This window comes from Palaemon carinicauda, chromosome 38 (genome assembly GCF_036898095.1).
Source record: "Palaemon carinicauda isolate YSFRI2023 chromosome 38, ASM3689809v2, whole genome shotgun sequence".
NCBI lineage: Eukaryota > Metazoa > Arthropoda > Malacostraca > Decapoda > Palaemonidae > Palaemon > Palaemon carinicauda.
The window spans coordinates 3,997,462-4,024,886 of NC_090762.1; the positions used below are offsets into that span (position 1 = coordinate 3,997,462).

General features: G+C 40.2%; 1 pseudogene; it reads right to left on the reverse strand.

The window, feature by feature from the left end:
* LOC137630037 (unconventional myosin-Va-like) overlaps positions 1-14,834 on the reverse strand; it is a 173,540-nt pseudogene extending 158,706 nt beyond the window's left edge.
* Between the last annotated feature and the right edge of the window lie 12,591 nt (positions 14,835-27,425).

Sequence of the window (27,425 nt, forward strand, 5' to 3'; positions counted from 1 at the left end):
ACCAAAAACGAACTACCTTCTCGTCCTTGGCCGAAATCGTTCGATATTCCAAGCCTTTCTAATTTGGTTGGAAATGAACTAGAAAGAGTCTTGTGCCCTGTTAGAGCTCTTAAGTTTTATTTAAAACGAACTAAACCTTTACGAGGACAGTCAGAAGCTTTATGGTGTGCTATTAAGAAACCTTCTTTACCTATGTCGAAGAATGCAGTTTCCTATTATATTAGACTGTTGATGCGAGAAGCTCATTCCCATCTGAATGAGGAAGACCATGCTTTGCTGAAGGTAAGGACACATGAAGTTAGAGCTGTCGCAACTTCAGTGGCCTTCAAACAAAACAGATCTCTGCAGAGTATAATGGACGCAACCTATTGGAGAAGCAAGTCAGTGTTTGCGTCTTTTTATCTTAAAGATGTCCAGTCTCTTTACGAGAACTGCTACACCCTGGGACCATTCGTAGCAGCGAGTGCAGTAGTGGGTGAGGGCTCAACCACTACATTCCCCTAATTCCATAACCTTTTTTAATCTTTCTCTTGAAATGTTTTTTATTGTTGTTTTTGGGTGTCCGGAAGGCTAAGAAGCCTTTCGCATCCTGGTTGATTTGGCGGGGTGGTCAAATTCTTTTCTTGAGAAGCGCCTAGATTAGAGGTTTTGATGAGGTCCTTTAGTATGGGTTGCAACCCTTGATACTTCAGCTCCTAGGAGTCGCACAGCATCCTATGAGGATCGCGAGGCTCAGTAAGGAAGACGTACTTAAAAAGGCAGAGTAATTGTTCAAGTCGACTTCCTTACCAGGTACTTATTCATTTTATGTTTGTTATTTTGAATAACTGCTAAAATGAAATACAAAATACTTAGCTCTTAATAATGTAAACATGTAATGCTGGTCTCTACAGGGTTTCACCGGGCGCCACAGGTCTCTCCCCAGAAATAGATTTTTCCTTCGTCAAAATCCCTTTTCTGGGTCGATCTGTGGCGCCGGGTGAAAATGTACCAGAGAATGCCTTCCAAGCCCAACAATAACTAATTTAATGAGGGGAGAGAAACAACACCATGTAAAGAAAATCATAAATAATTAAGGTAAACAAACATGATAACAGGGAAGCCTCCGAGTATCAGAGGAAACATGCTACAAAAACTGACATGGCTAAGAATATCCCAACCCTGTAACAACGGTAATCAATAATAGTTACAAACATAACCTAATATGTAATAAACTTAGGGCTAACGAACCACCAAGGAAGCGGCGTCGTGGTGCGAGTGGCGGGTAGGAGGGAGAAGAAAAGAGATGGATGAAAGGAAGAACAAAAGATCACTGGGGAGAGATACGGCTCCCAGCTGCAACTGTTGGGTATTTAAGAGCCTGTAAGTTCATTAGATAGTGGCGTTTGAAGACCATAGGAGATTCCCAACCCGTGAACTTTATAAGGTCATCAAAGTCCATCTTCTGGGGGAAATGATCCCGGATTGGCTTGTTAAACGAAGTATAGGATCTATAGCCTAATACCACGTATGGGAATGGTACCTCCTTGTTCTCTGATAAACAAGGGGCCAGACGATCGGGTAGCAGTCGTGGCTAAAAAGGCCCTGAGAGTGGTGACCGGACATAGAAAAGTATCTTGGAGAAGAGGAATAACTTTCCAAGGGGACCACCTATTTTGGGGGTTAACGGCCGAATCATATTGGTGAATTGTCGAGTCCCTTTTGTCTGATTCGATGAAGAAATCGTTTTCCGGTTCAATGTTCGAGTCTCTACGAGCTGCCAACTTCCTGTAGTCCACAAGTTAGGGTTTTGGACATCCTTGAGTAATCTGACACAGTGAGTTTGGAATACTCGGGTCAGTTTGAGGAACGGGATCCGGATGGGACGGAGTTTCCACTCGAGGAGGAGAGGAAACCAACTGTTCTTGGGCAGTGAGGTGGTACTAAAGCCACTGCGCCCCGGAAGGAGCGCAGTCGGTGTTAAAGTTTTTAGAAGATTCACTGGGAGAGATAGGGAAATCTTCCTCTAATGGTTCCAATCCCGGGGTAATGCGTCCATGGCATGAGCCCGAGGGTCCAGGATTGGGGTCACATAACAAGGAAGTTTGTGATTGATCTGAGATGTGAATAGATCTACCTGGATGCCTGGAACGAACCTGAGTATCCACCGGAGAGAAATTCTGACTCCAGGGAACTCGTCCTGGATAGTGAGCCCGTTCTCACATCCTGGCCTCCTCCGCTAGGTGAGGTGCTGACAGGAACCAGTTCTTTTCTGTTGCCCAGGCGAAGAAAGTGACCAGGATCTGATTCAGGTTGGGTGACTTGGTTCCTCCCCTGTTTCCGTAGTGTACCTCGTCTGTGCTGTCTGACACTACTCTGATGTGTGTCGACCTCGGAGGAGTCTCTCTCTTCAGGGTCAAGAACACTGCCATGGCTTCGAGAACATTGATATGGGACTGTTTCATGGCTAGTGACCAAGAACCTGAAACATCTGATGTTCGGAGAAATCCCCCCATCCACTTAGAGGACACGGCTGAATGGAATGTCACTTGTGGAGGTGGGAATTGTAGAGGAACCGCTTTGGAGAGGTTCTTCGGTTCGGACCATGGGCGTAGTCTCATTTTCCGACAGAGGGGAATCTTCGAGACCTTGTCTTCTTATAGGTACTGTAGTTCTCTTTCTCCAAAATCGATTGATGTCTTGAGTTTGGCTTTTATTAGGAGATCTGTTACTGAAGTGAATTGGGAAAGGCCGAGGATACTTTCTAGGCTCTTTGGACCACCTGTTTGTGCTTGAGAATTTCTTGATCTTGGAACCTATTCCTCTTACTTTTGGAAGGGAGAGACAACGTGTGCTTCGAAAGGTCCCACTGAATGGCTAAACCATTCTAAGTGGCCTGATGGTCGCAGGCGAGACTTATGGAGATTGACCCGAAATCACAGGTTGTCGATCCGATCGAAAGTAATTCCTTCGTAGCTCTGTTGCCTTCTATGGCCGGCCGGGCCCAAATGAGCCAACCGGCCAGATAAGCAATGATCTGTATCTCTTGGTTCCTGAGTTGTTCTAACACTGCCTCTCCCAGTTTCGTGAATATCCTGGGATCAATTGTTGAGGCCGAAGGGCATGTCTTGAACACAAAGGCTTTCCTGCTTAGGTGGAAACCCAGATAAGAAGAGAAGTTTCGAGCTATAGGCGCAATCTAATATCGGTCGGTAAGATCGACAGAGGTGGTGACGGTCCCACGGGGAAGTAAGGTCCGTACCTAAGAGATAGTCGTTTGATTGCTTTTTCTTGAGTAACCCTGTGGTGTACTCTTTTCAAGACGGGAGTGTCTTTCTGGGAGAAGGTCACTGGCAGAGGAGGAGGACCTTGAGGCCATTTTCTCATCTCAAACCGTTAGAGACTATGCTATGATCCCACAGACCGAGTCCAATGGACACGAAAGTGGTAAAGTCTTCCCTCTACCGGGACCACCCGCGTTGTGAGGTAGTGAATCTAGGTCATTCCCTTCTCCGAGCCCCATTTTTCCTAGGTCCGCCTTGATGTCGGGACTGTCTTCTACTCCTGTAGCTTCCTCTCTGGTGTCCATGAAAGGAGCCTGAGGGTTCGGATCTAGGGCTGCATGCAGGCAAAACATCCCAACGGAGTTGGGCTGAGTACCTGGGGAATCAGTGAGGTAGACCACCTGATGATGGGGGGTCAGATACAAAACCGTCGAACCAGAGGAAGGCTGTGATGACGAGTGGGAAACCGACTATCGATTCCTGTCTGATAGAGGTCTCAGACAGAACGTACTTTCCCACAACTGACCCGATCAGACCAACAAACAGTGTAGGGTCGAACTGGAAGGGCAGAGCCTGGAATTATCGTACCCCCCAGGCTGACAACATCCTTGTCCAGACAGATCGGGCCTGCCCTTTAGGAAATAATACCGTTACCCTTCGGTACCTTGTCTAAGCTAACCAAGGCAATCTCTTTCAATCGAACGAATCCGTTGAATGGGAATTCTAGTACCCTGGAAGTATAATCTAGGTCCCCCAGAGGGAGGACGTCTATGCCCTCCAGATTTATGGTACCACCTATATCCGAGTTCCTGAACGGCACTGACCTCACCCCCATACCTTAGAGCTCGTCATAGCCCCTTGGATTTCCTTAGAATGTGTTGCTTTTAGCCGTCACAGTTTATGCAGGGTAACATGAACATTAGGATCCTTTAATGGTCCTAGGTCGGTGACGTAGGTAATTGCAAAGCTGAAGGCTCCAAAACTCATCCCCACATACCTGCCCGTCCATGGGGTCGTTGTCCAACCTTAGAGAGGACACTCCGAGGAGATAGGGACCTCTAGATGGAGCATTCCTTCCCAACTTCGATACCCAAGGGTGGAGAGCCTCTCTTGCAGGCCAGAGAGAATCATCATCATCCTGATGGGAACCATGCAGGCGAACCTTCTGTAACACAAAGGGGACATAAGTCTGGATGTTCCTTGAACTTTGGTTAGCGATCCTATTCACAGGCTGGGATCAGCTGTATTTACTCTTATAAAGCAATTTTAAAAGACAAGTTATTTAATGTATTATCTTCTGGGGTATAGTGCGACACTTGTATTCATGAATGTGACACTGTTGGCGCATTCGCCACTGGGTGGAAATTTATTTCTATATGAACACTATGTTGTATGGATATTTATCCATATCTAGACATAGTTAGAATTGACTATGCATAAATATAGGCATAATTAATGTATTTCTATTTGAACACTATTGTTGTATGGATATTTAGCCATATTTAGACAGTTAGGATTGAATATGCATAAATATAGGCATAATTAATTTAATTCTATTTGAACACGATGTTGTTATGGATATTTATCCATATTTTATACATAGTTAGAATTAAATACATGCATAAATATAGGCATAGTTTACGTTCATAAATAATATTTTTTTTTTTTTTTTTTTTTTTTTTTTTTTCTAAATCCTTCCCTTTACAGGTAAAACAAAAGATTGGCCCACCCGTGGTCTGATGATCTCCGACTGTACCGGATCTCCGTAACCATCCCCGGTACAAACAAAGGTCCGTCATAGTGACAACGTGAACCCAGAGGAAATCTAATATTAACCTCAATGCTGACCGCCTGTACGATATCCGGTTAAGCCGTAGATTCGATGAAAAAGAATCGTAATGACGATATTGTGATTATTCATGAAAAAGGGTTCATACCCTGATTCTGATCGTCTGATTGATCTCAGTTTGTACCGGAGAACCAGTGACAAAGGTCCGGCAACGTGAAAACGTGATCCTCACCGGTTACGATAACATTCTCTAAAACTGAATGTCTGTGTTTATCTCCAGTGAAGCCGGATATTCGATGAAAAAGGGACTAATAATGAAACTGTGAAACCCTCATCGGTATCACATTGTTAACTCCGGTTCTGGACGTCTGCTTGATCTCTGTTTGTATGGGAGATCCGGTAGCAAAGGCTAGTCCCCGTGAGATCGTGACCGTCACCGGTACGATAACATTAACCTCAATGAATGTTTGAGTTAATCTCCAGCGAAGCCGGAGAGTCGATGAAAAAAAGGGGCAATCGAGATCCAAACATGACAAAGGTTCGTGTGCCAAAAAGGTCTCAGGCCGGAGTCTGAGTGCCGGATTTTCACCGTTGCACTCCAAATATCTGACCAGTTCTCACCCAATGAGTATCCATTATAGCGGCGTATAACTCAAGGCGGAGCTAAACATAACTCAAGGCGGAGCTAAGGGGTGTCGGTATAATCGAACCCAATTAATGACTCATACACCAACGTTCCTACTAATAGTGTTAGCTATATTAACAGTAACCACATCAATAAAACGTGTATAACATTAAACGTACTATCATCAACTCTGATAATAAGAGGAGGCCTGAAATAACTCTGTGAACGTATAAAAACGGAGAAACGGGAAAATCACCTCCCTTACTCGAGCTAATAAACGAGCACCTTATTTTCTCACTCTCAAGGTTACATAATAAAAGCTAACATCACACAATAATATAAGGAAAGTAAAATAAAACTGATTGTTTTTATTTTATTTTTATTTTTTCCTTTTTCTTTTTCATTTTTAGTCATTGTAATAACCAAAAACGAAGAATAACGACAACGTAACCAAATAAATAAGGATATAGTCTAAATCGAGCCTTCCTGGAGCGAGTACAAACTAACAGACTAACAGACTAAATCGCAAACGTTTAAATCGCTATTCGGCCAAAACCATTGTTGGCACTATAATATCCAAATGTTTGTATATTTGTAATTTACCCCTAATGTCTGTTAATGACATAAGGATAAATAACTTAAAGCAATCTGCCGACCTGCGAGGGTCGGGGAAGCAGTGACATGCCCTTAAAATAAATATAAACACCCAGCCTTAGCTAAAGGCAAGGCAAATATAAGTGTTAAGTGTATGGGCGACCTCCGGTGAAGGCCGGAGCGTAATGAGATGTCCTGAATAATGCCGTCTTAGCCAAAGGCAAGGCAAATATAAGTGTGAAGTGTATGGGCGACCTCCGGTGACCGCCGGAGGATAATGAGATACCCTGAATAATTCAATTGTGGCTAATAATTCAATTGTGAAGATATAAAAGCCAAGCCGCAGCTAAAGGCTAAGGCTTAGATCATAGCAAAGCGTATTTACAACCTCCGGTGAGGCCGGAGGGAGAAGAAAGGTCCTGAATAATTATTGTGAATAAAAACACAATTGTAATAAACAATGGCTATTGTGGATATGGCCGTGGCCTGAGACCGCAGTAAGGGCCACCGGAGGGTCGTATCTAAACAATATGAAGCCCAGTCCCATGTAGTAAACAATATATAAATATAACAATAGAACGAAAGTCATTGAGAATCCCTCAAGCCGGAGTAGAACTCAAGGCGGAGTGGGAAAACGTTCATAAACTACTCCCGAGCCGTAACGGGGAGAGGACGAACACGGACCAAAATAACGCTAACAATTGAAAAGTCACGAAAAAATAAATAACTCGTAAGTTATCAATCCACCCCGAGGGGGAGAGGTGAGGGAGGGAGAACCCGTTGAACGCACAAAACGGAAAACGGGAAATCCGCTCAACCCACCAGAGCAAAGAAAGAAAACGAGAGAAAGGGGTAACTCGTGACTGCGAACAGGAAAACGGGGACCCCAATCTCTCGCTCTCTTGGACACAAAAACAGGGACTAAAAATCACACAACACTATTATAAACGTATAAAATAAAATGTACATCCATATAACACTACGATCGAAGAATAGCATCTGCTAAAAACTTTAAATAAATAGCACAGTCGAGTGACGAACCGCCTCGGAGGGGCGGGCACTAAACAAATACAAAGCTAAATCGCTATCTCGTTCGTAGGCTGGACTTACTAGCAAAAAGTACCATGAGCATAAAATACACAAAAAAATAAAAATAAAAATAATAACGGTTCTAAAGGCATAAGGCCAGGGCTTAACCAAGAACCTAAGTGACAGAGTACTAAACGGGCAGACAAAGATGAATTCCCAACAAGTGAAACAAACAATGGCCGCCATGAAAGGCCAGACGGGAATAATAAAACAGACTATACTGGATATAAAACAAAAAAGCCCGGTACAATAAAATACTGTCAAAACAAACTATGGTACTTAACATTGGAATGTGTGAAGATGGAGCTTCGGACATGACAAAATAAATCCACGATTGATAAAAAAGACCGAGAGCACAACAAAACAAATCAACACTTAGTATTCCAAAAAGAAGATGTAGTTCAGATGGCGCTCGCGTCGTGGCGTGGGTGGTGCGGCGATGGGGGTGTGTCTAGGGCCGTTGTATCGGCCCATCCCTTTGACGAAGGAATTAACTAAATGGAAGACAACCTGTGAATAGTGGATTTCACGCGCCTTTGCTTTATACACGACACCTAAAAGGTGCTCGCGCGAGGGTTTGTAACCTCAGCATTCCATGCTTTTATCTTTCCTCTGGTATAATTGGAAGGTTTTATCAGAAAAGACATATACAAGAAGGACTTTTCCACCCGGCGCCACAGATCGACCCAGAAATACCGCGATGTGACCGATGGTGCGAGATTGGAGAAAGTAAGGAAAATTGAATCATGATTGATTTTCAATATAAATGAACTTTGAGGAGCAAACAAAGATATCATTTGTTAGAGAGATAGAGAGAGGTAAGGAATGGGAGGTAGTGAAAAGTAGCCCACAGAGAGAGAGAGAGAGAGAGAGAGAGAGAGAGGAGAGAGAGAGAGAGGAGAGGGGGAGAGAGAGAGAGAGAGAGAGAGAGAGGTAGAGAGAGAGAGAGGTAGAGGAGAGAGAGAGAGAGGTAGAGAGAGAGAGAGAGAGGAGAGAGGAGAGAGATAGGTAGAGAGAGAGAGAGAGAGAAGAGAGAGAGAGAGAGAGAGAGAGAGAGAGAGAGATAGAGGGTGGGTTTAAATGTAATAAACAAAAAAATTTGATAGGTTATAACACATTGGTGCTTATGTAATATCAACTGTATACTGTAGACGGTTTGAATAAGTTAAGAAATGGTATAAACGATACTTTGTTAGTGTATTCGGTACACACTCAAGAGCGGCAGCTAGATGACAGCTGATCTAATCACAGCCAAAAGTAAAAAAAAAAAAAGTCAACAATACTCGATTTTAAAACACACCCGAAATTTAAAAACAAAAAGTACACGCTTTCTTAATGTGCAATTAACTATTTAAAGAGTGGCAATTTTCTAGAATAAAATGATATTTCCCAAAAATAGTGGTTTGCTGATGAAATCGGATGCCCTATTTTTGGCTATGATTGAAATAGATGTAGACTCGGCCTAATTATTTCATTTCGTATTTAATTGACACTAAGAAAACTAATTTTAGTTTCTTCATCTAAATGTAAGTATTGTATAACACGAAGAGAGAGAGAGAGAGAGAGAGAGAGAGAGAGAGAGAGAGAGAGGAGAGAGAGAGAGAGAGAGAGAGAGGAGAGAGAGAATGAATCAGCTGTTGTAATCAAATGGCGTGTTTTTGTTTCGTGAGAATTTCATCGCCACGACTTTAACAACAACATACTGTACTGAACTTTACAGTATTATACAGACTACTGTAATATGATAAAGTAAAATATTTGTAATCTATTTTATATGAAATGGGGCTATTTTTGTTTTGTTTAAAATTTACATTTACGTATGTAAAACAACTCTCTCTCTCTCTCTCTCTCTCTCTCTCTCTCTCTCTCTCTCTCTCTCTCTCTCTCTCTCGTAGATTGTTTTCCTGCTTTGCTACGTATGTATGATTTTATATAGATACGGTAAATAATATTTGTAATAACATATTTTATAAAAGCTTTTACTGTAATATCATTATTTATCACTTTCATCATGCGGGTTAAATTCCTTAGTTTGTTTACTGAGCGTACTTTATGACGCCGTCGTTTCAGGCGGCGTCATAAAGAAAAAAAATTTCATTTGGAAGTCCTAAGAAAAATTAAGTAAAACATTAGTAATAACCAAATCAACATACTGTACTGAATAATCAATATAATTGATGCAAAAACTAACCTATAAACAGATGTGTAAATGCGTTTGTTTCTTCATTAGGATCAGAGATAAACGTAAACAAAACATTGGTTGCCATTTTTTATCGTGCTTTTTGGCGTGTTTAGGAAACGCATGATATAAAGTCGCCTTTAATATTTGTGCCTGTTTTAGTTTAGGGTACTGTATTACATGCATTAAGTGTTCTGTACATTAAAGGGTAGTTTGTTAACAGTACTACGTACAAGGAAAGGTTTTAAAAGTCTGAATATACATGTTAAATAAATAGGTAAATATGGTGTCACTACTTCGCGGATTTTCACCTATCGCGGCCACGTCTGGAACCTATCTACCGCGATAAACGAGGGTTCACTGTACAACCAAGATTCATTGATGTTAATACATACATACGTGTACTTTGCAGAATGAATAAATTAAAATTGTTTGGTAGTTGTTCAACTTATTTATTTACTGAAATGGAAGAAAAATGTATTGCTAATGTTTTGATATGCGTAATAGCATTGTGGGTACTGTACGTACATACTGTACATTCAATACAATATTGTTCATTGTGTTTCTTAATTTAAAAATGTATTTATTAATACAAAATTAATTGAAAACAAATAATCATGACATTAAAAGAAAAAAATGTCACGATTTGTTATTTATTTACATCATACATACATATACCAAGGCACTTCCCCGAATTTTGGGGGGTAGCCGACATCAAATAAATTAAACAAAAAAGGGAACCTCTCCTCTCTACGTTCCTCCCAGCCTGACAAGGGACTCAACCGAGTTCGGCTGGTACTGCTAGGGTGCCACAGCCCACCCTCCCCCGTTATCCACCACAGATGAAGCTTCATAACGCTGAATCCCCTACTGCTGCTACCTCCGCGGTCATCCAAGGCACTGGAGGAAGCAGCAGGCCCTACCGGAACTGCGTCACATTCGCTCGCCATTCATTACTTCTAGTACGCTCTCTTGCCTCTCTCACATCTATCCTCCTATCACCCAGAGCTTCCTTCACTCCATCCATCCACCCAAACCTTGGCCTTCCTCTTGTAATTCTCCCATCAACTCTTGCATTCATCACCTTCTTTAGCAGACAGCCATTTTCCATTCTCTCAACATGGCCAAACCACCTCAACACATTTATATCCACTCTAGCTGCTAACTCATTTCTTACACCCGTTCTCACCATCACTACTTCGTTCCTAACCCTATCTACTCGAGATACACCAGCCATACTCCTTAGACACTTCATCTCAAACACATTCAATTTCTGTCTCTCCGTCACTTTCATTCCCCACAACTCCGATCCATATATCACAGTTGGTACAATCACTTTCTCATACAAAACTCTCTTTACATTCATGCCTAACCCTCTATTTTTTACTACTCCCTTAACTACCCCCAACACTTTGCAGCCTTCATTCACTCTCTGATGTACATCTGCTTCCACTCCACCATTTGCTGCAACAACAGACCCTAAGTACTTAAACTGATCCACCTCCTCAAGTAACTCTCCGTTTAACATGACATTCAACCTCGCACCACCTTCCCTTCTCGTACATCTCATAACCTTACTCTTACCCACATCAACTCTCAACTTCCTTCTCTCACACACCCTTCCAAATTCTGTCACACCTCCCATTCATGGTCATTCTCGTCTACCAGTTTCAATCCTCGTCCAAGCAAAGCACTCGAGCATTCACCTCTCACCACTCCAGCAACATACAAGTTAAACAACCACGGCGACATCACACATCACTGTCTCAGCCCCACTCACACCGGAAACCAATCGCTCACTTCATTTCCTATCCTAACACATGCTTTATTATCTTTGTAGAAACTTTTCACTGCTTGCAACAACCTTCCACCAACTCCATATAACCTCATCACATTCCACATTGCTTCCCTATCAACTCTATCATACACTCTCTCCAGATCCATAAACGCAACATACACCTCCTTATCTTTTGCTAAATTTTTCTTGCATATCTGCCTAACTGTAAAAATCTGATTCATACAAAATATATCGCTAATGTATTTGATATGCGTAGTAGCATTGTGCGTTTGTATATACAATACAGTTCTGTTCATTGTGTTTTATAATTTAAAAAATTACTTATTAATATATAATTAATTGTAAATAAATAATAATGGCATTAAAAGGAAAAAATATGTTACGATGTGTTATTTACAATATTTGCCGAAACGAAAAATATATCGCCACTGTTTTTAATATGCTTAGTAGCATTGTGCGTTCGTACATACAATACAGTTCTGATCGTGTTTTTTTTATTAAAAAAATCCCTTTATTGATATAAAATTAATTGTAAATGAATAATCATGACATTGAAAGGAAAATATATTTTATGATCTGTTATTTATTTACTGAAATGAAAGAAAAATATATCACTTGCATAGTAGCATTGTGCATACATACATACATACACACAATATAGTACTGTTCATTGTAAAAAATATACTTGATATAAAATAGGAGAGCAGATCTTATGGCGGTAACTAGCGTCAAGGTAGGGAGATAACCAATGGGAGAGCAGGACGATGATGGCGAGTTTACAGTTTTGCGGCGATAGCATAAATTTTAAACAAATTTTTTAGTGGTCGGGCGAATCTCGTTTTGTATCACGAGAGGTTTTTTTTGCAATACAAGACGAAAAAATCTTCATATCTCTTCGTATACAGAAACTTTTGTATTGAGAGGTATTACTGTACTGTACAATATTTTGTTATATTGACTCCTTCTCTTGTAGTTTTATCTAAAATTCTTGTTTTATTTCATATGGAAGCTTACATATTATTTCAATGGAATGTGGTACAACACAAGTTTAGAAGTTGTTGTCTGCAAAGTTATGCATGGGATAAGGTACTGTGAAGTTGCAAATGCACTTGTGGACAAAAGGATTGTTAATTATTTATAAGAAAGTTCAAAGTTATAGCGTGTGAGCCAATCAGCAAACATCTTTTCTTAGCATTGGTTATAATCAGGGTAGGAAATATCTCTTCTCTAGATCTATGAGCCTCACACTTTGATTCATTCAGAAATTACTGATGGTAATGATTCTGTTCCTATTAAGAAGTGTTCACATGGTTACTGGAGAAGGAAATCCCGAAAATATCTTCATTCACAGATTGAAATTAGCAGGATCCATATTTGAAAAACTTGTTCAAGGGAGAAGGAAATCCCGAAAATATTTTCATTCACAGATTGAAATTAGCAGGATCCATATTTGAAAAACTTGTTCAAGGGAGAAGGAAATCCCGAAAATATCTCCATTCACAGATTGAAATTAGCAGGATCCATATTTGAAAAACTTGTTCAAGGGAGAAGGAAATCCCGAAAATATCTCCATTCACAGATTGAAATTAGCAGGATCCATATTTGAAAAACTTGTTCAAGGGAGAAGGAAATCCCGAAAATATCTCCATTCACAGATTGAAATTAGCAGGATCCATATTTGAAAAACTTGTTCAAGGGAGAAGGAAATCCCGAAAATATCTCCATTCACAGATTGAAATTAGCAGGATCCATATTTGAAAAACTTGTTCAAGGGAGAAGGAAATCCCGAAAATATCTCCATTCACAGATTGAAATTAGCAGGATCCATATTTGAAAAACTTGTTCAAGGGAGAAGGAAATCCCGAAAATATCTCCATTCACAGATTGAAATTAGCAGGATCCATATTTGAAAAACTTGTTCAAGGGAGAAGGAAATCCCGAAAATATCTCCATTCACAGATTGAAATTAGCAGGATCCATATTTGAAAAACTTGTTCAAGGGAGAAGGAAATCCCGAAAATATCTCCATTCACAGATTGAAATTAGCAGGATCCATATTTGAAAAACTTGTTCAAGGGAGAAGGAAATCCCAAAAATATCTCCATTCACAGATTGAAATTAGCAGGATCCATATTTGTAAAACTTGTTCAGGGCTTTTTGGAAGCACTATAGATGAAATCTTAGGATCCTGTAGTAAGGACTCGAGCAGCATGTTATTCTATGTATCAGAGTTTCGTGTCTGGAAAATATTGAATTAAAGTTTATCCTCCATATGCAGTATTATTAATATTACTATTACTAGCTAAGCTACAAACCCTAGTTGGAAAACAGGATGCTAGAAGCCAAGGGGTACATCAGGGAAAAATAGCCCAGTGAAGAATTGAAACAAGTAAATAGATAAACTATATGAGCAGTAATGAATAATGAATATAAAATATCTAAAGATTAGTAACAATGTTGGAATAGGTCTGTCATAAGCTATGGAGAGACTTATGGCAACCTGTTCAACATAAAAACATTGGCTGCAAATTGAAACCTCTGAAGTCCCAATGATTTAACTGCCTGATTAGGAAGATCATTCCATAGTCTGGTCAGTCAAAGCGGGAATAAATCTTCTAGAATACTGTGTAGTGTTAAACTTTATAATGATGAAGGCATGACTGTTAGAATTAACTGCATACCTAGTACTACGTACAAGATGGTACATTCTGGGAAGATCTGAATGTAAAAGATGGTCAGAATTATGAAAAGTCTTATGCAACATTTATAAAGAACGAACTGAATGACGATGCCAGAGATTACTATTTAAATCAGGAATAAGAAATTTATTAGACCATAACGTTTGTCCAACAAATTAAAATGAGATTCAGTGTCTGAAGACTATACAGGAGAAAAATACTCTGAACAAGGCAGAATGAAAGAAATAAAACATTTCTTCAGAATAGATTGATCACCCAAAATTTTAAAACTTTCTCAACAAGCCAATTTTTTGTGTAGTTGAAGAAGAAACAGACATTGTGTTTCCCAAAGGAAATTTGCGATCAAGAATCACACATACAATTTTAAAGGAGCCTTACAGAAATATAGAAATTTTATCAATGCAGAGATCTAGATGTTGAGAAGCCACTCCTCAACCTACTTGCAATCATACTTAGAGTTTTGTTAAGGTTTAACTTCAAGCCTGATAATTTGCACCATGTACTCATTTTGGCTAGATCTCTATTAAGGGATGTAGCAATGCCGGATCTCCTGTCAGAAGATAGAATTGATGCAAAGAGGGTACCATCATCTTTATTATGGTAAGCAGCTCTTCTAGGATAAGGACACTAAAAATTAAGCTATTGTCCTCTTAGTCTTATAGTGCAGTGGTATAGCAAACCAATTGTGCATTTTGTGATGGAAGCACCAAACATTGAGGAATGATCAAATATTATATGAGGAACATTTTCAGGTATGGAACCACTTTTGTAGTACAGTAATCCCAAAGTCGCCGCCATATTGGATTTCAAAATGACGGCCTAAAAATCTTTAATTACAGATAATTCTGGTTATATACCAGCTACAGACTTGGTTTTAGTGTCTAGATATACATATTTGAGGATATTTGAGGTCAAGGAATTGAATGGTTCTAGTTATTATTATTATTATTACTATCCAAGCTACAACGTTAGTTGGAAAAGCAAGATGCTATAAGCCCAGGGGCTCCAACAGGGAAAAATAGCCCAGTGAGGAAAGGAAATAAGGAAATAAATAAATGAAGAGAACAAATTAACAATAAATCATTCTAAAATAAGTAACACCGTCAAGACAGACATGTCATATATAAACTATTAACAACATCAAAAACAAATATGTCATAAATAAACTATAGAAAGACTCATGTCCGCCTGGTCAACAAAAAAGCATTTGCTCCAACTTTGAACTTCTACTGATTCAACCACCCGATTAGGAAGATCATTCCACAACTTGGTAACAGCTGGAATAAAACTTCTAGAGTACTGCGTAGTATTGAGCCTCGTGATGGAGAAGGCCTGGCTATTAGAATTAACTGCCTGCCTAGTATTACGAACAGGATAGAATTGTCCAGGGAGATCTGAATGTAAAGGATGGTCAGAGTTATGAAAAATCTTATGCAACATGCATAATGAACTAATTGAACGACGGTGCCAGAGATTAATATCTACATCAGGAATAAGAAATTTAATAGACCGTAAGTTTCTGTCCAACAAATTAAGATGAGAATCAGCAGCTGAAGACCAGACAGGAGAACAATACTCAAAACAAGGTAGAATGAAAGAATTAAAACACTTCTTCAGAATAGATTGATCACCGAAAATCTTGAAAGACTTTCTCAATAAGCCTATTTTTTGTGCAATTGAAGAAGACACAGACCTTATATGTTTCTCAAAAGTAAATTTACTGTCGAGAATCACACCTAAAATTTTGAAAGAGTCATACATATTTAAAGAAACATTATCAATACTGAGATCCGGATGTTGAGGAGCCACCGTCCTTGACCTATTTACAATCATACTTTGAGTTTCGTTAGGATTCAACTTCATACCCCATAATTTGCACCATGCACTAATTCTAGCTAAATCTCTATTAAGGGATTGACCAACCCTAGATCTACATTCAGGGGATGGAATTGATGCAAAGAAAGTAGTATCATCTGCATATGCAACAAGCTTGTTTTCTAGGCCAAACCACAAGTCATGTTTATATAGTATGAAAAGTAATGGGCCAAGAACACTACCCTGTGGAACACTGGATATCACATTCCTATAATCACTATGGTGCCCATCAACAACAACTCTTTGAGATCTATTACTTAAAAAATCAATAATAATGCTAAGAAACGATCCACCCACTCCCAACTGTTTCAGTTTGAAAACAAGGGCCTCATGATTAACACAGTTAAAGGCAGCACTAAAATCAAGGCCAATCATACGAACTTCCCGACCACAATCAAGGGATTTCTGTACAGCATTGGAGATTGTAAGAAGGGCATCACATGCTCCAAGGCCTTTACGAAAACCAAATTGCAAACTGGGGAGTAGATGATTACCTTTAGCAAACCTATTAAGACGTTTTGCCAGAAGACGTTCAAAAACTTTAGATAATATGGGAGTTATGGAAGTTGGGCGGTAATCAGTGGGACTTGAGCTACCACAAACACATTTACATAGAGGAGTAACATTACCAATTCTCCAAATAGTGCTAAAAGCTCCTCCTCTTGCTAACTTGCGCAAAATAACAGATAACTTTGGAGCTAAGAAATCTGCTGTCTTTATAAAAAACAAAGGAAAAATACCATTTGGGTCTACACCTCCATAAGCATCAAGGTCCACCAACAGAGCTTTAATATCACGAGATCGAAAAGCTAAACTAGTTAGTTTAGCCTCAGGAAAACAGGAATGAGGAAGTTCAAGTTTTTCATTACTCTGTTTACTGTCAAAAACATCAGCCAAAAGGGTTGCCTTTTCCTTTGGACAGTGAGTGACTGAGCCATCTGGTTTAAGTAAAGGAGGAACTGTTGCATCTACACCAAAGAGTGCAGATTTAAGGGTAGACCACCATTTATGTTCCTGAGTTGTACCAGAAAGTGTTTCTTTTATGGTTAAATTGTACTCCTTTTCAGTTGAGGCATAAACTCTCTGGGCAAAAGCTCGAAGCTGAGTATAGTTGTCCCAGGTCAATTCTGATATGTTACCCTTCCAAAGATGATAGGCCTCCTGTTTCTCCAAATAAGCACGTCTACAATCATCATTGAACCACGGTTTGTCCTTCACTCGGTACCTTAGCACACGAGAAGGGATACGCCTATCAATTATGTTGACTAGATTCTCATTCAAAGGGACAACAGGATCTACACTATTATATAATTGTGACCAATTCAAGCACAAAAGATCATGTAAAATCCCATTCCAGTCTGCTTGGGATTTCATATAAATTTTACAAGAATATGATATATCAGGGACAGGCTGCTCAGTCTTCACTAATAATGAAATCAAGGCATGATCAGATGTCCCGACTGGAGAACCAACCTTACTAGTTATAACGCCAGGGGAGTCAGTGTATACAAGGTCCAAGCAATTACCAGACCTGTGAGTAGCTTCATTTATGATTTGCTCACAGCCTGATTCAGAGGCAAAGTCTAAAGCTCTTAAGCCATGGCGATCGGTAGGAGAGACAACTTAACCACTCCCTATGGTGAGCATTAAAATCAGCCTTTCTATCATCTTCTTGTATCTTAGCCATAATGGTAAGAAGACAATCGAAGATAGAATCATCTATGTCTGGATTCCGGTAGATCGAACACAAATAAAAGTTGTTATGCCTGCCACAAACTTTTATTACCTGAATCTCATGACATCCACATTGATAGCAGGACTTATGAGAAGCAGGGTACTCGGTCCTAATATACACCGCCATTCCCCTGGCCCTAGGGATGGCATCACGTTTCAACATTATTGGCTTCTTAAAACCAGTTATAAGGAGCTCAGATGAGTGCCTCATATTAGAAACCTAAGTTTCTGAGCACAAAAGAATATCATACTGTCTGGACGCAACTGTAAGGTCTTGGATACTTGCATGAAGACCACGAATATTGCAATACAGAAGACGACATTGACGAAATCTAGGACGTACTGGTCCCGGATTTCGCTCAATGTCTCCAGACAGCATAAGAATTAATAGAAATAAAAAAAAGAGACATCATACTTAAAAGCTAGATTAACAAGAATTATAACAAAAACAATGCGTACATAATTATAAACAAAGTGATTGATGACACCCATAGACTATAGTAAAAAGTCAGAAAAACTGGTCAACATGGAGGAACCGATATACCATGCAAGGCTAAATACCCTCCAGGATAGCCACTTCAACTGAAGGGAGGACAGTAAGGATGGTTTTGAGAAGAAAAATACTGTAATCAGAAAAAGGAAAAAACAACCTCTTGATAAACCACCAGGCATCCATGGCCCTTCTATTAAGCCTGCCCAACACACCATTTCAAAAAAACAAGAGGAAGAAAAAAAAAGAAAAAAAAATAAGATAGAGTAGTGTGCCTGAGTGTACCCTCAAGCAAGAGAACTCCAACCCAAGACAGTAGAAGACCATGGTACAGAGGCTATGGCACTACCCAAGACTAGAGAACAGTGGTTTAATTTTGGAGTGTCCTTCTCCTAGAAGAGCTGCTTACCACTGCTAAAGAGTCTCTTCTACCCTTACCAAGAGGAAAGTACACTGAACAAATTGCAGTACAGTAATTAACCCCTTGGGTGAAGAAGAAGTTGATTTGGTGACGCCATATTGGATTTCAAGATGGTAGGCTAAGAAAAAGAGAAATTAATGACTGATATATTTGCTTCTGTGTCAGCTAGATACTTAATTCTGGTATTTTTCTTTCTATTCCCGATTTCAACCATGTCGAAACGGTTCAAGGTAGTTGATGTTTCCAAGCCTCTAACTCTCACACCAAAACTGGACTGGGAACTCTGTTCTGTGTCAAGCTGATAAAGAAAGAGTCCCCACAGTGTCCTGCTGCAACTAAAAGAAAAGATTCAGGTGCTGGATACAAGACATTTGAGGACAATATGTTAGCATTCAGTGAACTAGGTGAGCTGCCACAAGATATGGACTTACAACAACTAGATGAAGGCCAAGGGATAGCTGCCACTCTGGCTGCCCACCAAGCCAAGTGGCACATGTCATGCAGGGTGAAATACAACACTACCAAGCTACAACGGGCACAGAAAAGAGGTCATTCTGAAGGAAGCCCTGCCGCTAGTACAGATGAGTACAAGCGAACTAGATCTAAGGCAGCTTGTGTTGAAAACATACGCAATCATCTATGCTTCTTCTACCACCAACAGCTTGGTTCAGAGTTTCATTAAGTAGCGACACTGGAACTAGATAAACACGTTCGCAACGCTGCCGAGTTTCTTGAGGATACCACTCTGTTAGCCCAACTGAGTGCTGGGGATATGGTGGCAAGAGAGGCAAAGCACCACAAGAAATGTTTGACATCCCTATACAACCGCGTGAGGGCAGCAAAAACGCTTGCTGAGGAAAGCCAGAGCAAAATAGATGTCATTTCAGCAATAGTCCTGTCTGTACTGGTAACATACATAGAGGAAACTGCAAAAGAAAAGGACACTGCTCCTGTGTCCAAGATGGCAGACCTCACTAAGCTGAACACAACGAGAATGGAACAGCTCGGCATTGTGCTGGAAACACGAGTCCATACAACCAGACTCAAGGAGCAAATCCTGGCATATTTGCCTGATCTGCAGGAGCACAAAAAGGGACGAGATATCCTGCTGGTGTATAAGGAAGACATTGGCAGTGCACTAGCCAAAGGATGTCAACATGATATTGACAGTGATGCTGTGCACCTGGCACGAGCTGCCCGCATTATAAGGAAGGATATGTTCCAGTCATCTCAGCTTTTCAATGGTTCCTTCTCAGACAAATGCCAAGAAGAGTCTGTGCCACAACTGCTGCTGACAATGGTCTCCACAGGAGATCCTGGGCCCCGCTACAGTAGAGAGTGTGCATACAGCTGTGCAGATGGGGCGAGATCAGTTCCATTTATTTGTGAAGGAACATCTGGCAGACAGATCCAAACCACTCAATGATGTCATCAAACGCAACAAACTTCCATTCTTTGCATCCATCAAGGTGAAAAGTACCAATAAGAGCAAACAACATCTCGCCTCTGCAAGGAGTGATTCAGAGCTTTTCTCCAGACTATACATCGCATGCCAAACCACAGATGGCGATCTCGAGCAGTTCTTCAAACATGAGAACAGTGCACACCCGCCTGCATTATAACAAAATGGACGGATCCACTTTGGTTCCAAATCTGACTTGCTGAGGCCTTTGGAACAGCTTGTTGAACCAACGTCTCACCCACCACAAGTCTATTCTGTGATCCTCGATGGGGCTGCAGTGGTTCAAATGCTGAACCCTGGCCACAGCAAAACATTTCTTGACTATGCCTCAGACGTATTCGTTCCATACATTCTGTCACAGCTTCAAAATCATTCTCATCTGGATCTAATGTGGGACCGTTATGCAAACTCAGGCAGCTTGAAGGCAACTGCAAGGGCTAACAGAGGCAAGGGAATCCGCAGACGTGTTACTGGCACTGCCCTGTTACCAGGGAACTGGCACACATTCCTCCGTGTCGTCGAGAACAAGGAAGAACTCTTCCGCTTCCTGTCTAAGCAGGTCATGGAGTCCATCAATGTGCCAGAGAAACAGCTGATTGCTACTGACGGTGAACAGGTAATCTGAATCCCCCTGTTTATATCATATGTCAATACATGAACCCACATTGTCATGGATCTGTAATATAAAAATGTTAATTACTTATAGATTTTTTTGATGATCAGTTGACCGCCTTCACCAAATATATGACATTTTTATGCTTATATCAACAGGTCATTGCTGTACCACCCATTGAAGACACAGCAGCTTTGGTCCCATGCAATCGCGAGGAAGCGGACACGCGGATGATGGTTCATGCAGCAGATGCTGTTAAATCTGGACACCGCAGAATACTCATCTGTACCGTGGACACAGATGTGGTGGTTCTTGCTGTGTGGGTGGCCCAGGAGCTACATGAGGCAGTCGATGAACTATGGGTAGCAATTGGTACTGGCAAGAGCTTCCGCTACATAGCAGCACACAAGCTGGCTGCTTCACTGGGGCCAGACAAATCCAAGGCACTGCCAGTCTTCCATCCAATCACAGGGTGTGATACAGTCTCGAGCTTTGCAGGTCGTGGCAAGATAACTGCATGGGCAGTATGGGACATTTTCCCAGAAGTGACAAATGCATTTCTGACCTTGGCATCTGCACCAAGTGAGATTTCTGAAGACACATTGGCAACCTTGGATAGATACATAGTACTCCTGTACGACCGAACATGTACATGTTCAGAGGTGAATCTGGCAAGGAAGAAACTCTTTGCAAAGAAAGCGCAATCTATTGAAGCAATACCTCCAACACAGGCAGCCCTAGAACAGCATGTGAAGAGGGCAGTGTACCAGGGTGGATATTGTTTGGGGGCAGTCTCTTGGCCCACGCTGCACTCTACCGTCACCATGTGACTGGGGGTGGGTGGAAAATGACGGACAGTTTGATCCTTTGTGGACAACACTACCAGAAGCTGCCAAATCCTGCTTTGAACTGATCTCTTGTGGGTGCAAAAAAGGTTGCAGTGGGAGATGCAAGTGTAAGAAAGCAGCTCTGAAATGCACAGCACTATGTGGCTGTGATGGTGATTGCTCAGACTGATTTGGAACTGTGCAGTACTTATGTGTTATTGAATTGATTGATACGCAAGTGCTCTTGCTTGTCGTATGTATAATTATATGCATATAAACGTACATAATAATTATAGGATTATCACTTGATTATCAGTTGATAATGTGAATTAAAACATGTTTCATTACAACTATTTAATTCCTTGGCTTCACATTTGTACATCTAGACACCAGAATCAAGTATATCCATCCATCCATATACCAAGGCACTTCCCCCAATTTTGGGGGGTAGCCGACACCAACAATGAAACAAAACAAAAAGGGGACCTCTACTCTCTATGTTCCTTCAGCCTAATCAGGGACTCAACCGAGTTCAGCTGGTACTGCTAGGGTGCCACAGCCCAACCTCCCACATTTCCACCACGGATGAAGCTTCATAATGCTGACTCCCCTACTGCTGCTACCTCCGCGGTCATCTAAGGCACCGGAGGAAGCAGCAGGGCCTACTGGAACTGCGTCACAATCATTCGCCATTCATTCCTATTTCTAGCACGCTCTCTTGCCTCTCTCACATCTATCCTCCTATCACCCAGAGCTTTCTTCACACCATCCATCCACCCAAACCTTGGCCTTCCTCTTGTACTTCTCCCATCAACTCTTGCATTCATCACCTTCTTTAGCAGACAGCCATTTTCCATTCTCTCAACATGGCCAAACCACCTCAACACATTCATATCCACTCTAGCCGCTAACTCATTTCTTACACCCGTTCTCTCCCTCACCACTTCGTTCCTAACCCTATCTACTCGAGATACACCAGCCATACTCCTTAGACACTTCATCTCAAACACATTCAATTTCTGTCTCTCCATCACTTTCATTCCCCACAACTCCGATCCATACATCACAGTTGGTACAATCACTTTCTCATATAGAACTCTCTTTACATTCATGCCCAACCCTCTATTTTTTACTACTCCCTTAACTGCCCCCAACACTTTGCAACCTTCATTGACTCTCTGACCTACATCTGCTTCCACTCCACCATTTGCTGCAACAATAGACCCCAAGTACTTAAACTGATCCACCTCCTCAAGTAACTCTCCATTCAACATGACATTCAACCTTGCACCACCTTCCCTTCTCGTACATCTCATAACCTTACTCTTACCCACATTAACTCTCAACTTCCTTCTCTCACACACCTTTCCAAATTCTGTCACTAGTCGGTCAAGCTTCTCTTCTGTGTCTGCTACCAGTACAGTATCATCCGCAAACAACAACTGATTTACCTCCCATTCATGGTCATTCTCGCCTACCAGTTTTAATCCTCGTCCAAGCCCTCGAGCATTCACCTCTCTCACCACTCCATCAACATACAAGTTAAACAACCACGGCGACATCACACATCCCTGTCTCAGCCCCACTCTCACTGGAAACCAATCACTCACTTCATTTCCTATTCTAACACATGCTTTACTACCTTTGTAGAAACTTTTCACTGCTTGCAACAACCTTCCACCAACTCCATATAACCTCATCACATTCCACATTGCTTCCCTATCAACTCTATCATATGCTTTCTCCAGATCCATAAATGCAACATACACCTCTTTACCTTTTGCTAAATATTTCTCGCATATCTGCCTAACTGTAAAAATCTGATTCATACAACCCCTACCTCTTCTAAAACCACCCTGTACTTCCAAGATTGCATTCTCTGTTTTATCCTTAATCCTATTAATCAATACTCTACCATACACTTTTCCAACTACACTCAACAAACTAATACCTCTTGAACTACAACACTCATGCACATCTCCCTTACCCTTATATAGTGGTACAATACATGCACAAACCCAATCTACTGGTACCATTGACAACACAAAACATATTAAACAATCTCACCAACCATTCAAGTACCAGTCACACCCCCTTCCTTCAACATCTCAGCTTTCACACCATCCATACTAGATGCTTTTCCTACTCTCGTTTCATGTAGTGCTCTCCTCACTTCATCTATTGTAATCTCTCTCTCATTCTCATCTCCCATCACTGGCACCTCAACACCTGGAACAGCAATTATATCTGCCTCCCTATTATCCTCAACATTCAGCAAACTTTCAAAATATTCCGCCCACCTTTTCCTTGCCTCCTCTCCTTTTAACAACCTTCCATTTCCATCTTTCACTGTCTCTTCAATTCTTGCGCCAGCCTTCCTTACTCTCTTCACTTCTTTCCAAAACTTCTTCTTATTCTCTTCATATGACTGACCCAATCCCTGACCCCACCTCAGGTCAGCTGCCCTCTTTGCCTCACGTACCTTGCTCTTTACTTCCACATTTTTCTCTCTATATTTTTCATACTTCTCTATACTATTACTCTGCAGCCATTCTTCAAAAGCCCTCTTTTTCTCTTCCACTTTTACCTTCACTCCTTCATTCCACCATTCACTGCCTTTCCTCATGCTGCCTCCAACAACCTTCTTGCCACATACATCACTTGCAATCCCAACAAAATTTTCTTTTACTAACTTCCACTCCTCTAAATTACCAGTTTCTCTTACTCTCACCTCGTCATATGCCATTTTCAACCTTTCCTGATATTTACTTTTTACCCCCGGTTTTATTAGCTCTTCAATCCTCACTACCTCCCTTTTACATCCACCTACTCTATTCCCCCACTCTTTTGCTACAACTAATTTTCCTTCCACCAAAAAATGATCAGACATACCGTTAGCCATACCCCTAAACACGTGCACGTCTTTCAATCTTCCAAACATTCTTTTAGTTATCAACACATAATCCATTAATGCCCTTTCTACTACTCTTCCATTTGCCACTCTTACCCATGTATACTTAATTTTATCTTTCTTTTTAAAGAAGCTAGCACTTATTACCATCTCTTGTTCAACACACATGTCTACCAGTCTCTCACCACTCATTTTCACCTGGTACGCCATACTTCCCAATGACACCTTCTACCTCTCTAGCGCCCACTCTAGCATTTAAGTCACCCATAACAACTACATAATTCCTTCTACCCAGTCCTTCTACAGCTGGTACATAACCAAATAGATCAGTCATATATTTCTCTTTTTTTTTTAGCCTACCATCTTGAAATCCAATATGGCGTCACCAAATCAACTTCTAACTAGAACCATTCAATTCCTTGACCTCAAATATGTATGTCTAGACACTAAAACCAAGTCTCTAGCTGGTATATAGCCAGAATTATCTGTAATTAAAGATTTGTAAGCCGCCATTTTGAAATCCAATATGGCAGCCACTTTGGGGTTACTACAAAAGTGGTTCCATATCTGAAAATGTTCCCAATGTAATATTCTATTCCTCCATGTTTGGTGCTTCCATTACCAAATGCACAATTCTTATGATTTTTTTTGCTATGCCGCTGTACTATTAGCCTCTGTACCATGGTCTTAACCCTGGATAGGTATGCTACTCGGACACCCCTTTAAGGGTATACTCGGTCGTGAGCGACCCCGACTCCGAAAAAAATTCAGGAAAAATTCAGTTATGCATCAATCTGTATTGTTTGACTTTCTAAAAATACTTCAAAGAATGCTCAAAACTACTGAAAATATAAATGATACCCATCTACAAAATAACTATTTATTGGAAATATATTAAAAATTTAAGTATACAAAAAAAAAGACGATGTAAATATTCACAAAAAATAGAAATATACATATACACATAAATCCCTTTAGGGACACCTTCCTAGATGGCAAAGCAACAGCGTGTAATTGCTGGAAATGAGTTGGACCCATAGAAGTCAAGATCTGAAATGAGAAAAAAAGGGTAACTTTTTTTGGCCAAAAAAAATTGTCCAAATTTTATGAATTTTTTTTGGGTACCCAAATGAAATAGGAAGAGGCTAATTATTTTATAGAATAAACTCATATTATCCTAGAACAGAAATTCATAATAAAATGTGCACTAAGATGTAATTTACTGTTATAACAGGGGCGAAATCTAAAGGTCACTTTTGACGGCCTAGTTTCACAATGTAAATTTCTTATGAAAATCATTGTATCTCCTATAAAATATGATATTTATTCATTAAAATATACCAAAATATCAAGAATTCTATACAGAACAAGAATATATAGAGATATGCCAACTTACCTTTCGGGTATGTCAACAAAATGGCCGCAGACCGCAAAAACTCTTACAGCCCAATCTACCACTTGAAATGAAGAATGGGGTTGCAAGCTCCATATTATCATCAAAATCTCTTTTTAACTCCATTAGAAGTGTGTTGATGACATCCATGCCGAGGGAAAACTGCCACCTGGCCATTATTGAAGATAAATTCAAAATAAATAGAAAAAATGGAAATTTGCAAAAAATAAACAAAATTCAGAAATTAGCATTTGAGGGAAAATGGACCTCATGGCAATATATGGCATCTAAGCCAAAACCAATGTCATGCAAGTGGTAGACACACCATCCACCCACACTTTCCAACTATAAAGAACCAAACAAGTATCAACACTGTTCGACAATTTATAATTATGTTATAACTTTGCTGTTTGATCACTTACCCCTATAAAGGTATATAGGGTCGAGGTCGACCCCTGGGGGGGTAAAAAAACGGGGAAGGAGGGAAGTTAGACGAAAATCAGTCCTAAAGCAGACAATGGCATGTAGACTAGTCACCCCTTGCAGGTCGATCACTTCCATATTCGAGACAGCTGATGATTTATGGGGAAAAAACAGGTTTTGAAAATGCTGTAGCTGTCGTGTACGACCCATCATACCTTTCCAGGGTTAAACTGTCTTGTTTGAGGTTACACTTGGGTACACTATTCTATATTATATTTCTCTTCCTCTTGTTTTTTGAAGATTTTATAGTTTGTATATAAAAGATCTATTTTACAGTTATTCTTTAAATATTTTATTTTAATTGTTCATTACTTCTCTTGTAGCATATTTCTTTCTTCACTGGGCTATTTTCCCCTAATGGAGTCCTTGGGCTTATAGCCTCCTGTTTTTCCAACTAGGGTTGTAGCTTAGCTAGTAATAACAACAATACTAAGTAACTAGCTTGTATTAGAGTCCAAAACACATATCATGCGCTTATACTATGAAAAGTAATGAGCCAAGAACACTACCCTGAGGAACACCAGACATCATATTCCTTTACTCACTATGGTCCCCATCAACAACTCTTTGCAATCTATTACTCTAAATTTCAACAATGATGCTAAGAAAAGACAGCACTAAAATCAAGGCCAAGCATATGAACTTCCTGACCAGAATCAAGGGATTTCTGTACAACATTGGAGATTGTAAGAACATCACATGCTTCAAGGCTTTTATGAAAGCCAAATTGCAAATTAAGGAACAGATGATTACCTTCAGCATATCTATTTAGACATTTTGCCAAGACATTAAAAATTCTACCTCCAGTAGAGTGTCAGTCAGTGGTATTGTTATCACTAACCTTTAGAATGTTCTTTCCCTTGCTGAGGTATGTGGTTATTGATGGGAAAGAAAATGGGAATATTTAAAAATTTTATGGGGAAAAGGTTAATTAAAACTGAGTTTTTGGAGAAGAAGCAATTGGAGATCAGGCGAGTGTATGATTAAGAAATTTTATTATAAAAATTCTGTTTTTTAATTCCAAGATCAGGAATAGTATGAATAATGACAATTGTTCGAACAAAAATAAAATTACATTAAATATGGTGTAGTAGTGATAGTTGTAGAAATTAGGAACAATAATGTCATACATTTGCTCTATAAGTAGTGTGTAATGTGGTTCCTTTGATCCTACAGGGAA